The 17491-nt window shown below is 50.3% G+C and overlaps 1 protein-coding gene across 2 annotated transcripts in view; it reads left to right on the top strand.

Moving 5' to 3' along the window:
• The first annotated feature begins 275 nt into the window (after nt 1-275).
• Nucleotides 276-17491, top strand: part of MIDEAS (mitotic deacetylase associated SANT domain protein) — a 67569-nt gene continuing 50353 nt past the window's right edge. For both annotated transcript variants that reach the window (XM_028496154.2, XM_055088583.1), the window contains exon 1: nt 276-416. The gene's annotated coding sequence lies outside the window, so the exon portion shown is untranslated. The remainder of the gene's footprint in view (nt 417-17491) is intronic.

Raw genomic sequence — 17491 nt, 5'->3', positions numbered from 1 at the left:
CGCAACACCAAACTGAAAAACTTTCTCCTTCCCCATCCTTTGTTTTTCCCGGAACCCCAGCTCTGGGTCCCTGAACCCCAACACCATCTTCCAGATCCAGCCTGACAGCAGCCTCGACCGCACTTCTTCGGCGCGGAAACCACCCTGCTGAAGCGAGCCTCCCCCAGAAGGGTGCAGGCTCGGCGGACTGCAGCTCGCTTCCCCCCGTAGCCGAGGGCGCGCAGAGCCGGGGGCGCGGGCGGCTGCAGGGCCCGGCGCGCCACCGCGCGAGCTGGTGGGTCACGGCCCGGGCCGCGCCACCCGTTCAGCGAGGAAGTGACGACTGCGCCGTCCCGAGAGCAACAAAGTTTGAGTCTGCGGGCCGTGCTCGCCTGCGCCCCGCGCCCCTCCGAGCGGCCCCGGGATCCAGCGCGCAGGTGAGCCGCGGAGCTCGGCGGCCCCTCCGCAGCCGGGGCGCCGACGCGGTGCCCGGAAACATTCGGGGCAGGGGCTTGGCCGCGCGGGCGGGGATGTGGCGGGACGGGTAGGGCCGGCTGCGCTGGGCTTGCGTGCGGGGAGTGCTGCAGGGAGGGAGCTCGGCGGCCGGGATCCGGGCCCCGGGCTGCGCCCCTGTGGTCGCCGGTTTGCCGCGGGACTTAAACCAGCCAGGGCTGCAGCCGGGCCGCTCCGGGTGCCGTTGGCTAGCGGAGGGGTGCAGGGAAGGGGCCTCCCGTGTCCTGCGTCCGAGGCTAGTCCTCCGCCCGGCGCCTCCCATCGCGACAGACTGGGCACAGCGGTCCCCCAGTTCCCGCCCGGTGCTTCCCAAGGAAGCGTGCTCTTCCTTTTCGTAGCCCTCGCCGAGGTCGCAGGAAGGAAGTTAAAGGAACTTTCCCCCCATTTTTCTTAGCTTGGCCTGACAATGACGAAGAGCAGAGCAACTCGGAAGTTTGGGAAAACAACCCTACGCATTTCCAAAATGCAAAACCAGAATTGCCCCTAAGCCCCCTTTGAACAAACCCCTCTGACTCCCCCACCCTTTCTCCTCCCACACCACGTCCCGAGCCTGACAGTAATCACTAAGGCCTAACACTTTGCAATTTAGCCATAAAAGCTGTCAGCGCGCCCACCTACATATGTGAGTGTTTTCCATATAAAATTTCAAAACCCGCTTCCAGTGGACTCTGTGAGGCATCTCGCTCTTCTCTGTTTTCGAAAACTGCTAGGGTTGCAGGAATGTGCTTGGGAACTTTGATGGTGGTTCCCGCCGCCCTCGGTAGCCTCGTGGAGCAGACTTTTTTTTTTTTTTTTAAGAACAGCTGAGAAGTTTATGACACCCCCGCAAAGTAACTTGGGACTGGCGGGCCGGGCGGGTGGCGCCCTAGCTCCCTGGCTTGGAGTCTTCAACTGTAGCAGCGGCGGCGGCGGCGGCGGGGACGTGTTGGTGTGTGCAGGAATGTACGTCCGTGCCGTGGAGACTCCTTTGACATGGGATGTCTAGAAGTTGAATGGTGCAGTTCCTAGCAGCAGCTTCCTGGCGGCCTGTAATTACAGCGTGATTGCACAGTCAGGCATTGTTGGCGTGGATGTTTATACACAGGCTATTGTGCAAGACCTCGGGGGCAGAGAACAAAATGCAGATTTGCATTGCAGATGCCCAGGACAGATCTGGGTCTGAGCTGCAGTCACCAAGTTCTTTTTGGCCTTTCACCTTAGCTAGGTGATTTATTTCCTTGTTTCTCCCTAAAACTCGGACAATTTGCCAGACGCCAGAGAAGTGAAGTGGACCCGGGAGGGCAGGATCCTTTCACTTCCACCTCAGGCAGCCTGAAAACTATCCCAGGAGCTGTACCCTTATTTGTGCCTGTAGAAAATGTGGGATGATGTCAGCAGGAAAAGGAGATGGGAGATGGCTATCAACATCCCTAAACGGGAAAGCAGTTTGAATTAGCAAAATTGCATGGCGGCTGGATTGGGGCCTGGTTGCAAAGAGGACACATCAGACGTGTGACTGTGCTGGTGAGCTAGACTTTGAGCCTTGAAGTGTCAGCTGCAGAAACTTAGTAGGTGGGTCCTAATTCCTTCATTGTGTTCTGGGCAAAGGGAAGAGTGCTGGGGCTTTAGGCTGTGTGTCTGTGCCAGTGTCGGGGCGAGGGTCCGACGGGGCGGGGGGCGGGGAGGCAGAGGAGTGACTCATGTTCATTTTCTCCAGAGGAACTCCCCGACCCCCTTCTTGAGCAAGGCCTGCTACACAGACCAGGGTGGGTGTCCTCACACCTCCTGAACTGCTGTGCTGCAGGAAGGGAGCTAAGCCTTCAAGTGTGGAAAGAAGGCAAACAGGTTCTCCTTGAGGGCCTCAGAGGTGGCTAACTGTAGTAGAGGGATTTAAAACACAGTCAAAAACATGTACAGGATGCATGCTGGGTCATTCTTCTCACATGCGAAATCTCAGCCCCCTCTCTCCCTGCCCTAGGTAGAGACTCTGCCAGGGTGGCACTCAGCCCTGCTAAGGGGACTGTGTGACTCGGCAGCGGGTACCGATGGCCTGGCACACCAGAGCTTCCCCATGCCTGGCCTTCTCCCCAGCCTAGTAACTGAGTTAAACCTGGTGGGAAAATGCTGTTTTGCAACCTCATGCCAGCTGCGTGTCACGGGCACAGTGACCGTTTGTCAAACCAAAACATTAGGGCATAATCCCTGGTAGACACCTATGTGCTTCCAGAGACTCAAGGAAAAGCATGTGAAATCAGGACGTTTCTGGAAAGTCTGGGACTTCAGACACAGTTGCCACAGAGGAATGAGGGTTAGAGCAAAAACACCACAGAAGTAGGAGTTCCCATGAGTTGCACAACCCCTTGTTTTGGGTACATTTGGGTTTTCACTGAACTTGATTGTCAAGGTCTTCGTCAGCTGTATCACCTGACCATGGCTGCTTTAGTAAGAGCCTACTGGTACCCAGAACTAGTCTGGAGGGGCGGGGAGGGGAGCATTCCCTTCTGACCCCAGCGGAAAGACAGCTTTGAGTTTGCAATCCTTTGTGTTCATGTAGACCGTGCAGAGACTAAAAGTGCCGAAAGACCCCAGGGAGTGTGGGCAGGAGAGCAGGGGAGAGGGACCCCTAGCAAAGGCCAAAGAAGGAAGGACTCAGACCCCTCCCCCCGCCCCCCCCCCGGAATTGTGGAGCCACCTGGAGCAGTTGCCCATCCATGTCATCAGTTCAGCCTGGCTGATTTTTGTGCATAACTCATGCATGCCCTTCCCCTGACTTGCTTAGCTTTGCCTCTGTATTCACAGAACTTGCCCTGCAGTTGTACCCAGACCAGTTTAAGACCGGAAATTTAATCCTAACTTCCTCTTCCACCTTATATAAATGCTGATTTATGGCCTAAAGTTACTGCCCAGTTCATGGCCCCAGAGCAGCCTTGCCTACTGCCTCACTATGCACAAGTAGGAACAATATTGAAAAAGCTCTGAATCAAAACGTGACAGATTTTTAAAAATCATTTTATTGTTTTAAGAGGAGAAACTGGGCTTCCCAGGTGGCGCAGTGGTTGAGAGTCCGCCTGCCGATGCAGGGGACACGGGTTTGTGTCCCGGTCCGGGAAGATCCCACATGCTGCGGAGTGGCTAGGCCCGTGAGCCATGGCCACTGAGCCTGCGCGTCCGGAGCCTGTGCTCCGCAACGGGAGAGGCCACAACAGTGAGAGGCCCGCGTACCGCCAAAAAAAAAAAAAAAGAGGAGAAACTATTTGGGTAGTTAGGAAGCTCCCAGCAACTTTGACAAAAACTCCGAGGCTCCACTGAGGGAGGCAGATGGCAAAGTCCTCTGCAAGAAGATGGTCTTAGTATGGAGGCCTTTTATGCTCTCCAGGCCCAGTATTTATATTTCTGTTCATCTGCCTCCTCCCAGCTGCCTCCCTACACCACAATTGCATGTTTGACATCACAACTAACCTCCAAAAAAGGAGGCAGAACACCTCCAGCCAAAAGAGGGCATTCCAGACTCTGAAGAAAGTGCTGCAGTTTTCCAGATGACTGGCAGTTCTGTCCTGCAAATTTGTTTCCTTCTTTAAAATGAGCCCCCCTTCATTTCTCATTCTCACTGAAGCATCTCTTTGTGAGACCCTTAAACCTTTTTTTTCTTTGTCTACATGACACCGGGCAATGCTTTACGACTTTGTCTCTCAAGTGCCACTTGAAATACACACAGGTCTTTGAAAAAGCCTGGGATAAAGGGCTCCTCTGTAATCTCACTTAAAACGCCTGTTTGCAAGGGTCAGCCTCCTGCTCAGCAACCTTCAGTGGCTCCCCACTGTCTGCACAGTAAGGATCAAACTTCTAGGATGGCAGTCAGGGCCTCCCACACAGGGGTCTGGCCTCCACTGCTCTCTTGCCCTAGCTCTTTGCTCTGACCTGGTGACCCACTCTGTGTGTTTGTCCAAACTGCTTGTGGCAAGCATTCCTACCTTTCATACTTCCCCCGAAGTCTGGAATGCCTCCTCTTTCCTCTCTCCTACTTGGCTCAGTCTTGCTCTCCTTTTTAGCCCTATTCATGTTCCCCTCCTTAAGAATGTCCCCTGTTCCACCCTGTGGGCCTCTCCCTGGAACTCCAGTAACATCCCCTTGGGGGGCCCTGATGAAGAAACCTTGAAACTCGGTCTAAAGGATTTTCAACTTCTCCTTTGGACCATAGCTCCGATCATACCCTTCATTTAGCTTCTTAAATATGCTTTTGGGTGGATCAGTGTTATCACTTTTCAACTAAACTGGAAGTCCTTGTTTTATATATCTTTGTATTCCCAGCCCTGGGGTTCCTGGTGAATGTTGGATGATGAGGATGATGGTGATGATGATGAGGATGCAGCAGATGCAGTGGCCTTCAGATATTGTTGGCTGTGCATAGGCACACAACCAAGCCAAACACCAAGGACCATGGTTCCCAGTCTTTTTTTTTTTTTTGCGGTACGCGGGCCTCTCACTGTTGTGGCCTCTCCCGTTGCGGAGCACAGGCTCCAGACTCACAGGCTCAGCGGCCATGGCTCACAGGCCCAGCCGCTCCACGGCATGTGGGATCTTCCCGGACCGGGGCACGAACCCGTGTCCCCTGCATTGGCAGGCGGACTGTCAACCACTGCGCCACCAGGGAAGCCCCCCAGTCTTTTTTATGGCGGGGGCGGGGGGGTATTTATTTATTAACATCTTCATTGGAGTTTAGTTTCTGCTGTATCACAAAGTGAGTCAGCTATACGTATACATATATCCCAGTTGGTTCCCAGTCTTTATTCTGAACATTTACCCAGCCCTGCCTCCTTCTGCCTGTTGGCCTCTCTCTGGTGCCTCCTAGCTTTGTACCTCTTGTTCAGCTTCTTTTCCATCACTTCTTCCCCCTGGTTGCTAGACAGTGTCTGTCCAGCTTCAGCACTGGCTCTTCCTTGTCTTGATTTGGGCCTAGTTCATCTGCCCCAGGATGTCCTAAGCCTGAGCATTGGCTCTGTGGGGAGAGCATCCATTACCTGGGTTCCTCCAAGGGAACCAGACTGATAGAAGGAGGTAGGGCCAACTGTCAGACACACTTGTGAGGAAGGCAAAGAGATGCTTCCTGGTTGACCATAGCTCTGATTTGCCCAAATAGGTATTGACTTATAAAACTAGGCTAAACTATAAAACTGAGTCTTGGACTTCCCTGGTGGCGCAGTGGTTGAGAGTCCGCCTGCCGATGCAGGGGACACGGGTTCGTGCCCCGGTCCGGGAAGATCCCACATGCCGCGGAGAGGCTGGGCCCGTGAGCCATGGCCGCTGGGCCTGCGCATCTGGAGCCTGTGCTCTGCAACGGGAGAGGTCATAACAGTGAGAGGCCCGTGTACCACAAAACAAAACAAAGCTGAGTCTTGGACAGATCCTTGCTAAACCCTAACATCAGGTTTAACTAGGAGGATTCTGATGTCTCCACCCAGTTCTCATGCTATTAATCTCAACCTTGCCATATAAGCTAGATTCTTTTTTAATTGAGATATAATTCACATGCTATAAAATGCACCCTATACACTAAATTCCTTAAAAAAGATTTTTAAAAATAAAATCTGGTAGATTCTTTTTTCCCCAGTTTTCTTCTCAAAAAGGTAACATACAACCCAAATGCCCATCAACAAATGAATGGATAAAGATGTGGTATATGCATACAATGGAATATTACTCAGCCATAAAAAAGAATGAAATTCTGCCATTTGCAGCAACATGGATGGACCTAGAGAATATTATGCTCAGTGAAATAACTCTGGCAGAGAAAAACAAATACTGTATGATACCACTTATATACGGAATATGAAAAATAATACAAATGAAGGTATATGCAAAACATAAACAGACTCACAGATATAGAAAACAAACTAGTGGTTACCAAAGGGGAGAGGAAAGTGAGGGGGACAAGTTAGGGGTATGGGATTAAGAGATATAAACCACTAGGTATAAAATAGATAAGCACACATATTATATAGCACAGGGAACTATAGCTGTTATCTTGTAATAACTTAATGGAGTATAATCTGTAAAAATACTGAATCAGTATGCTATACATCTGAAATTAATATAATACTGTAAATCAGCTATACTTCAATTTTTAAAAAACAGACATACCTGTAGTTCAAAATTCAAAAGACGTAAGTTATACAGTGTAAAGTAAGTCTCAAAAATAATTTCAGGGCTTCCTTGGTGGCGCAGTGGTTGAGAGTCCGCCTGCCGATGCAGGGGACATGGGTTTGTGCCCCGGTTCCGGAAGATCCCACGTGCCGTGGAGTGGCAGGGCCCATGAGCCATGGCCCCTGAGCCTGCGCGTCCGGAGTCTGTGCTCCGCAACTGGAGAGGCCACAACAGTGAGAGAGGCCCGCCTACCGCAAAAAAAAAAATAATATAATAATAATTTCAATATAGACAATAGATTACTATACAGATATATACATACATATAAAAATGCAATGGAACTAGAAAAATAAATGTGTATTTTAACCCTGAGGGAAGGAAGACCTTCTTAAGAAAGAGACAAAACAGAACTCATAAGAAAATACTGATAAATTTGATAACATAATCCTTTGAAAAAATAAATTTTCCATCCCCTATTGTTCCCCATTTCTTCATTCTGTCAGTGTCCCTGTCTTAGGCAACTACAATTTGTCATTTTTCAGCTATGCTTCCAAATGTAGCTTCTGCACATAGAAGAGAGTATGAATCTATAAACAAATGCTGGCATACTCTACACAGCCTTCTGCATTCTGTGTTTTTCATTTTTAATGTGTCTTGGAAGTTATTCTATATCAGTGCTCATAGAGCCACCTCACTTTTTCCATTGGCTAAATTGTATCCCACTGTATGAAAATGCCATCATTTATTTAACTAGTCTACTACTGAAGAACGTTTGGGTTGTTCCCAGTCTTTTGCTATTACATACAATGTTGCAGTCAATATGCTGAATTCACTTTTAACTGAAAATTCTTGATGAACATAAAAGGGGTGAAACTGGGATTTACCTAGAAAACTATTTCTGAAAAATTATGCATAAACTGCACTTAATAAACCAATATTGTCTAGAATCTGCTGTTTCACAAAATAATCAATTTTTAGAACTGTAGAACCTTCTGTAACTTTTAGGACCTTAGGGACTGCTATCATCCCGCCTCTCTTTTTGTTTTTTGTTGGATTTTTTTGGCTGCGTTGGGTTTTTGTTGCTGCACGGGTTTTTCTCTAGTTGAGATGAGCGGGGGCTACTCTTCCTTGCGGTGCACAGGCTTCTCACTGCAGTGGCCTCTCTTGTTGAGGAGCACGGGCTCTAGGCGCACGGGCTTCAGTAGTTGTGGCGCACGGCCTTAGTTGCTTCACGTCATGTGGGATCTTCCTGGACCAGGGATCGAACTCGTGTCCCCTGCATTGGCAGGTGGATTCTTTTTTTTTTTTTTTTTTTTTTTTTTTTGCGGATATTATTTTTTTTTTTGCGGTACGCGGGCCTCTCACTGTTGTGGCCTCTCCCGCTGCGGAGCGCAGGCTCCGGACGCACAGGCCCAGCGGGCATGGCTCATGGGCCCAGAAGCTCCGCGGCACGCGGGATCCCCCCGGACCGGGGCACGAACCCGCGTCCCCTGCATCGGCAGGCGGACTCTCAACCCCTGCGCCACCAGGGAAGCCCTGGCAGGTGGATTCTTAACCACTGTGCCGCCTGTGGGAAGTCCCCCGCCTCTGTTTCATAGTAACTGCAGTAACAGCATCTCAGAGAATTTAAATCTGGGAAGGGAACCTATAGTAACTCACTTTTAACTAAGGGTCAGAGACAATAATTGACTTCTCTAAGGTCGCACAGCTGCAGAATGGAAGAGTCAGGCACAAACCCCACATTCCATTTCTTTTCACCATCTTGCATTGATCATCTTAGTCATCATAATCATCAGTTCCAGCCTATTTGTAAACCAAGGATTTTGTTTACAATCCATCCCTTTAGTTTCCTTAAGGCAGTACATAAAGATTTAAAAAGAAGAAACTTGACAGAAAACAAAACCAAAAACCAGGGTTGGAGTGAGGTCTTTAAGAAGAGGGATGCTAGAAGGCCCAGGAACACAGACTCAGCACCCCTTGGGCAGCCAGTTAACGCAAGGCTGACTGTCCTCACTGGGCATTTACAGAACAGCTGCAGTGCTCTCAACACTGCATGTGGCACAACAAGGGGTGCAAAGCAGGATCCCACTTGGCCCTTCTCTCCAGGAGGCTGACAGTCAGCCTCTGAGATAGTTTGTAGCCAGAGGGAAAAACAGACTCGGGGTGGATCAGTCACTTAAGAATGGAATTTGGTGGAGTTGCATTTTCTGGGGGTCAGGTTCTAAAGTCAGTGTGTAAAGTGAAAAATAAGAATATAATCAAGATTAACCTTGAAAGTCCCTTAGGAGGGCACCAGGTAGGCGGCAGACATACTGGCTCTTGATACTTAAATTCATCTTAGGCTGTTCCTCTAGTTCTGGAAGAAGCTGCAGTTTCCAAGGTCAAGCAGCAGATGAAGTGTCTTGAATTTGGGGGCTCTGTAGTATGAAATATGTGTGTATTCAAATACTACAGTCTCACTCAGCATGCCGAGATACTTATACCGTGATATCCCGCAGGCAACAGGCAGCAGGCTCAGGGCTCTTAGCCCATGCTCACCCCTGAATAGATGGCAGGTTTATAAGTTAGGAAATAACCATAGGACGTTAAGCAAAAAAGGCTCTTCGAACAGGTGAGCAGGGTGTAAAGGAGAGAACCATGGAGTGGGTTTTAACTGCAGGATTGCAGAGGAAGGACTTATGCTTGGGGTGACCTGTCATTGCTGTGGGGCTGGGCAAGGGCAGTGCCATGTGGAGCAGACACTTTTCTCTGCTCCTCCACATCCGCTCTCCTTCTCTCCCCTTCCCCTGCCTGCTTTCCCCAGCCTCCCTATTGCAGGCCATTGTAAGGGGCCTGCAAGGAATCTACCTCATGAGTTTGTGTCTACTTCCTCTGTGGCCTCCCAGTAGCATGTGCTTTGGGACAACTTAGGAGCCAGATCCACTCCCCGATCCCCACTTCCACTTGCACTAGAGGTGGGGAAAGGCTCAGGATTTCCTCCAAGGAGGCTGTGCTGACCTACCCAGCTGGCGTTTAGGATCTGAATTCCCAGTTATGGAGAAAAGGAAACCTGGCCACAGCAGTAGCAGTGGAACCCTGCCCATCATTGTTTATAGAGTGCTTTCCCCAACATTCTTCCTTCTTTTACTCACGCATGCTATATGCATCTATTGAGTCCCTACTGTGTGCTTAGCTCTGTGCTAGGTACTGGGGATGCCTCCCCGTTCAAGGTGTTCACAGTCTGTGAGGGAGACAGACACACACGAAAGCCAAGAGCCATTAGTGCCACGGATGTCAATGTGAAACTATTCAGGGGTCTGCAGGGCTCAGAGGAGGGACAGGTCGCTTCTGCCAGGCCAGAGGAGAGAGGACCGTCAGGAAAGGTCTAGGACGGCCCCAGTGCCTTGCATGGTGCCTGTGCCCAGGGAAGCCTGGGGAATTAATGACTGAGAGGCTTTCTGGAGAAGGTGGTGTTTGAGCCGAGTCCTGAGAAACGAGTAGGCGTCCACCAGGTGGCAGGGGGGCCAGGGCATTCTAGGCACAGGGAGCTTCTCAGGCAGGACCTGGAGTGGAGGCGTGACACAACACGGTCTTCTCCGGCAACTGCAAGCAGCAGGTGTGATGGAGCACTTGTAGGAGGGGGTGCAGAAAGGGACAGGCAGGGGCCAGGTCACGGGCCAGCGATTTTTGTCAGCGGAGAGATTTAGACCTTACTCTGAGGGCACTGGGGAGCCACTGAGGACTGATTGTGTGTGTGTGTGTGTGTGTGTGTGTGTGTGTGTGTGTGTGTGTGAGGGAGAGAGAGGATCCGATTTTCTTTTTAAAAGGTCACTCACTGTGATGTGGAGGATTGACTGGAGCTGGGGGAAAATGGGCAGTAAAGAGACCAGTGAGGAGGTCATTGCAGGAGGTCACTGTGGTCCCTGGGGTGAGATGGAGGAGTCTGAGCCAGAGCGGTGGGGGAGGGAGAAGCTGGGTTAGGAAGGTGTCGAGGGAATTGGGTTGACAGGCCTTGAGGACCAACCAGATGAATAGAGCAAGGGAGAAGCTGAAGTGTTTCCTTAGGTTTCTGCTTGAAACAAAGAAGGAGGAACAGCTTTTAGGGAAGAGACAATGAGTCTAATTTTGTACACGTTGAGTTGGAGGTGCCTCCGGGACATCCAAGAAAGCGGTTCCAGTGGGCAGTTGGACATATGGGTCTGGGACAGGAGAGTCCCCCAAGGGATGGCAATGGGCGGCATTGCCCACTCCACGAACTCTAACCAAGCTGCCCCAAATAAACATCATTTAAGTAAAAATGATTACTTACTGTGCAGCTACAGCTTCAAGACAAGTTCCAGACAAACCCAGTTACCTCCAAGTAGCCCCCTCTGTCTGTCAGGCACTCTGGAACAGACACTTGGGAATCACCAGAACACAGAAGGTGGTTGGAGCTAGGGGAGCAGATGGCATCACCTGTGGAGAGCATGCAGTAGGAGGCCAGAGGATCACCGTTTAAGGGGTACGGTACTAGGCAAGTCAGCGACGGAGACCAGGAAGGAACCCATGGGGAGGAAGGAAGAAAACCAGGAGAGCATGATGTCATAGAGGTCAAAGGAGGAGGGAGCTTTGCATTCTATAACAGGGACCATGGTTTTGTGCACCTAGTACAGCACATGGCACATGGAAAGTTTTCCATAAGTCTTTATTAAATTGAGTTGAAATTGATCAACTGTTAATCATTGGGGACGTCAAGAAAGAGGACTGAAAAGAATGATTGACTTAGGAATTAGAAGGTTCCTGGGTCTTTACCACGGGTGGGGACTTCTCATTTGATTGACCCTCCCTGAGAAATAGGTGGTGCAGGTATCACCAGGTGCCCCAGGGTTGGAGTGACATGTGCAAGTTCTAGAATGCAGGTTTCTTGACTCCCAAGTCCACCTTTCCCTGAACTGATGGGGAAATAGGGAAGAATCCAAGGGAGTGATAATGCTTTTAATTTCTGATATTAATGCCCCAAATTGGGACATCTGGTTAGAACCAGGGGCAGGATGAATTGTTATATTCAGCATTTATGTCATTTGTTCATACTTGCGATTATTAGGTGGCTGTGATCCTCTCAGATGTGTGAGTATTTAGATGAGACTCTTTTCCCGGAGGGAAAGATAGAAGCTTGAGCCTAGGTGTTGTCTCGGGGGGGTGGGAGGGCAGTGCAGAGGAGTCAGTGTAGAGGTAGAAGGACATGCTGGGGTAGTGTAGGTCTTTGGTCTGCAAACAGCAGAAGCTGACTCTGGCTAAATTAATGAGAAAAGGAAAGTACTGGAAGGATATCTGGTGACTTACTGAACGTCCTGGAAATCTGGAGACTGAGGCTTAGAAATCAATCAGGACCTGTGGGAAGTTGGGTAGCTGAAACCAAAGACAAGGTGATGATGCCACTGGCCTGGCATCACTGCTGCCTGCTAACCTGACTGCTGCCACAACCTCCAGAATGAATTTTGAGCTCTCCCTGATTCTTTGTGTCACTCAATCCACAGGCAGAGCCCAGGCTGAGCATCTGGTTGACCAGCTTAGGTCACATGCTCATGTTCTCACAGATTCTGGAGGTTACAGCTTCCCCAGTTGCAGGTGGAACTCTCCCTCCCACAAGGACTCACAATGCCAGGTTCCTCAAACCTGGGGACAGGTACGCATGCCAGGTGGACAAGTGTCTACCATAGAAGCCAGAGCCCGTTCTAGCCCTCAGACTGGGATGACTGGGCAGTGCTGGACATGAGGTGGAGATGGGTCGTCCCCCATAGGCCACTGAAAATATCCACGTTTTGATCTTAATCTTTTTGGACATCTCTCTGAATCCTTTAACCTCCAGCTAAACTTTAGGATTCTTTTTTTTTTTAAAAATAAATTTATTTATGGCTGCATTGGGTCTTTGCTGCTGCGTGAGGTCTTTCTCTAGATGCAGCAAGCGGGGGCTACTCTTTGCTGCGGTGCGCAGGCTTCTCATTGCGGTGGCTTCTCTTGTGGAGCACGGGCTCTAGGCACGTGGGCTTCAGTAGTTGCAGCACGTGGGCTCAGTAGTTGTGGCCCGTGGGCTCTAGAGTGCAGGCTCAGTAGTCGTGGCGCACGGGCTTAGTTGCTCCGCGGCATGTGGGATCTTCCCGGACCAGGGCTCGAACCCGTGTCCCTTGCATTGGCAGGCAGATTCTTAGCCACTGAGCCACCAGGGAGGTCCTAGGATTCTTATATGCTCTGGAGATCTGAGCATTTCATTAGCAGTTGGATTTTTCCTCTGGAATTTGAAGGATTCCAGTGGAAAAGAGAGCTCATCCCAGCATCTGGATCCTCCCTGCACATTTGATTCCACTTGGAAAACTTCAGCGCTGCCTTGTAAGGACAGAGGCCAGAGCTTGGCTCTCTCTGGCTAAAAGGCAGCTACAGTGCAAATTCTGTTTCTCCTCTGGGGTTGGGCGAGACCCACAGGGCCGTGAGGTGTTTGAGAGGTGCTACCTTGCTTTTGACTGGGGTTTGGCTTCAGGCTTGGTGCCGAAGTTGTCCAAAGTGACAGGAGTAGGCTCTTCTCACGTTCTAAAGATGTCAACCTGGTGGAGATGTCCTATCCAATATCCTGCCTGAGAGAGAGCTAAAGGAGGCAGGGCTTCATCTGCCTGGGGCTGTCAGCATTGCCAGTCGCATCCCTGCCCAGTTTCCTCATCCAAACAAGAGGGTGTTTTTTTGGTGAGCACCAGCTCCCTTCTTGCCCTCAGATCCTCTAATTATAGCTCTTTGACATCAGGGCACCCTGACTGAAATCTTGGCCGTTCAGTTCCAATAACCTTAGACGAAGGGATTAATTTGCTTTAAAGAGAAAAATGCGGTTTTGAACTTCTGGACTCATGGCTGTGGTGGCTACCAGCATTTCAAGGGTCTTTTCCACTGGTGCCTGTTAGTGGGGAGCTGCTGCCTCCATGAAGCTGGGTGTGTCAAGGGCTGGGTTCTTGCACCCCGGAATGGAGGTGATTCCTGAGGCTGAGGCCTGCTTACCAATGTGGGGTCAGGGTGACCCCCGGGAAGGACGGAGCAGGAGTGTTCCTAGCCAGTGTTGGCTCTGGCACAGTTTGCACTGATTTGCCCATTTTTGTCCAGATGACATAGAATCGTGTTGAGAGCAACACAGAAGCAGAAAAGAAGTCTTGGAAGGATCTGAGTTATTTTTACTAAAACACAGCTTTGATCATGTCACCCCTCTTAAAAACCTTTGAGGGCTGCCCAAGTCCTGCAGGAGGAACCTCACATTCCTCAGAAAGGCTCCCAAGGCCCTGAGAGCCCCAGCGCACCCCTCCACCTCCTCTCCTGCCACTCCCTCTTCCCTAGCGCCGCCCTCTATGTTCTCTCTGCTCCTCCGTGGTCCTCCAGGCCTCTGTGCCTTGTGCATTGTTGTTCCCCCTGCCTGGAGCTGTCCTCCCTGCCCTTTTCCTGGCAGAAGCCCACAGAACCGGCCAGAAGTCACCTGCTTCCTTGCAGCCTTCCTGAACTGCCACCTTAGCATTTCTGCAATTGAGCTTCCCCACAGGAGGATGCTGGCATCAGCTGCAGGTGTGCCTGGCTCCTTCCTGGCCTAGCACTGTGCCTGGCACACAGTAGGTGTCCCGTGGTGGGACCGGAAGGGCGGCCTGAGGGGATGTGAGGGCGTAGGGGCAGGCCCAGGACCTGGCCTCGGTCAGGGGGCACGTGTGATTGGTGAGCTGACAGCCTCCCTTTGCACCTGCTGGTGGAGCTGCTGCCTTGGTGGCTTTGCTGTTTCTCTGAACCTGAGGGAGACCCTGGTGAGGGTGGGAGGGGGATTTAGGGCCACAAAGCCCAGCACCTGGGTCCCCCTCACCCTGAGGAGGCATCTACGGTGAGGAGCTGGTTTAAAGGTGGCAGAGACTTTCCTCCCCGTCAGCCCAACCCCTGAAGAGGGCTAAACACCAGCTGCCCTTGGAGGACCCCTTAGTGTCCATGCCTGGCACCGTCTGCTGGCTTTGCACAGAGAAGGAACTAGGGAGAATGAGTCAGCACACCATGAGAGGAGGCACTGAGGCTCTAAAATGGACAGCCCTGTTCAGCAGAGTAACCGTCAGGACAGGTTGTGGCTCTTTCTGTTGGAGGAAGAGGAGCACCCACTTGACAATGACTGCAGGATGCAGCAGGAGCCCCAAAGCAGGCACTTGGGGTCTCAATTTGTCTATAAAATGAGACACTTACACCACATGTGGTTCTTTCCTGCCCAGACATTCCCCAAGCCTGTGAACGGAGCCTGGTAGGCGGTGTCTTTATGGTGCCTCACGGTGGGACCTGTGTTACCTCACAAGAGCCTTCCTGGTTTGGAATAGTTATCCGGGGTCTGCATGCCACCTAGAGAGAACCGTGGAGGAGCATATTTCCCACCATACCTGATGAGGTGGACTTTCTTTAAGAGATTTTCTTTCTCAAAGTTGAACCCACACATGCATGGGCCTACTTGACCGCTGGTGAGTGCATGGCCTCTGTTGTTTGCAAAATATGTTTCCAGACCTGGAATCACATCGTATTTCTAAGATCTCTTTTGGGAACCCATTGAAGTGTGTCTTTGTTCTTGGCCCTTGGAAGATCAACTCAGAGGAAACTTGAGTGGTGGGGTAGGTTTGATGTCCTAGGGAGGTGTTGGCCCATTTTGGGAGGGATCTGTTTTGGGATCTGCCTTTGTTTCTGCCTCCAGGGGGCCTGCTCCCTCCTCCTGCCCAACTCAGTCCTCCACCTTCCTACTCACATCTCTGTCCTCCTTCCTCATCCCTCCCCAGCAAATCAATGGAGCTACCTCCGAGCCATCCTACCTTGCTTGGTAGGATTGGGAGGTGTCAGGAAAACTACTCTGGAAAAAGATAGTCCAGGTAACTCACATAGAACAATATATTTTTTAAGTGTAAAACTTGAAGCTATAAAAAATGTTAATTTCCTTTTACGTACTAGTATTACTCTTGGGAATTTATTCTAAGGAAATAATTCTAGAAAGGAAAAGAGCTATACTCACAAAGATATTTATAGCAATGTTGTTTAAAATAGCAAAAAACTGTAAACAGCCTGAGTGTTCCACATGGCTGTATAATTTGTGATACCTAGACTCAGTGGAATATTGTGCCACTGTTAAATTAATATGAAGATGATATTAATTCATGCGAAAGTGCCGAAGAATTTTGGTGAAAAAATGGTTTCTGTTTTAACAGGCAAATTGCAAGTACACTTGATGAGTGCATAAAAACTGATTACATTGTCTATGGTATAAATTGGCATAAGGTAAATACAAGATTTAGGTGAAGTGGTTATGAGTGGAGTATTTGTGTGTTTGAAATTGCTTTACATATATACTTTTATATAATACTTTAATATATATTATGTAATACATATTAATATACTTGAATATATTATACCTTTATAACATTTCTATTATATATTAGTATACTTTAATATATACTATACTTATATAATAAATACATGTATATACTTATATATTATATACTTTTTTTAAAAAAAAGACCTTAACTTATCAACATCTTTGGATCTGGGTGGGAAGGAGGCAAGGGGGAGGAACTCCAAGCCTCCCATCTGTTACCACCTGAAAGAAGGAACTGCTGTGTCTTATCAGCCCCCTGCACTGCAGGGGCTGGAGAGTTCAGATTGGCTGAGCCTGACTTCATAGGCTGACTAACTACATAACTTCGGGGCTCCCAGTGGACTCGGCCTGGTGCAGGCGACCCCCAAGTGGCCTCAGAGCCCCAGATGATTGTTTGCACCTGGGTTTCTAGGGAACCAGCCCAGTGAGTACATGTGGCCCTGAGGCTCTGGCTGTAAGCCGCCCACTCACCTCGAGGCTGCCCGGTCCTGCTGGCTCAGGCGCAGGGGGAGGCAGATTCTCTCTTCTGCAGTTCACACAGGCAGCAGGGAGGGTGTGCTTTGCAAAATGACCTCCTGCACGGTGTTGCACAGATTCATTATAGTATTGAAACTTAGAGTTGCCCTTTAGCCAGCCTCATGAAGCCCCCCACATTCATCCAGCCTACCTCTGGCTTGGCCTGCAGGGCCCTCTGACCCCTCCCATCTTGCCATGAGCTCTGCTGGGACTTGCAGCTGCAGGTGTGGCCTGTGGCTGAGCAACTGACTGTCTTCTGACTGCCTTCTGACCACGTTGTATCTCTGGCATCTCAGAACCTTGGGACACCTAGTGCACGGCCTTCTCACCCATCACTCCCCCTTTGGGTTGCCTCCCTGTGTGTAGCCTTTTCTTCTTAGTGGGGAACTTTCTTGTCATGTGGAGTGTCTGTTGGAGGGCCCATGATCATTCTTTCCCTGTGACTAGCACAGTCCAAGGCAGGAAATGGAGACTCCTTGTGTTGCTTGGCGTCCCGAAGTGGGTGGAGCTGGAGAGCCCTGAGCAGACCTCGAGCGGGCAGGTTGGAGCCTGCTAACACAGAAGCCACCGCAACAGAACGTGTGGAGAGATGGGTTATCGCAAGCACATATCCGCTAAAGCCAAATTCCAGAACTGGCAAAGATTTGGAGTTTGTTGTTCCAGGATCAGACTGAAATAGGGCCTTGTGGCTGGCTGTTTGCCAGAGTCAGAGAGAAACTGGAGAGCGTGTTGGGCACAGGGCTTGCTTGTATACTCATGAGGGTACTCAGGCCGGTTTCATGTCTTCCATGACACGCCGGCTTGTGTGTGGGTTTGGAGGCAGGGTTGGCAAATATCCATGTGCTTCCCTAGAATATCGTGTTCATTTCCTAGATGCCGTGGTCCCATCCCCACCCTCTACAGTGACCGCCAGCCAGCTCCAACGGGATCATTGCTGGTGGTGTATTAACTGACACAGAATCTAAGTAACATGCTGTCTTCCTGAGCCCAGGACCC

This window comes from Physeter macrocephalus, chromosome 11, assembly GCF_002837175.3.
Source record: "Physeter macrocephalus isolate SW-GA chromosome 11, ASM283717v5, whole genome shotgun sequence".
NCBI lineage: Eukaryota > Metazoa > Chordata > Mammalia > Artiodactyla > Physeteridae > Physeter > Physeter macrocephalus.
The sequence above is the reverse complement of the archived record's forward strand: the minus strand, read 5'-3'. Positions and strand labels throughout refer to the sequence as shown.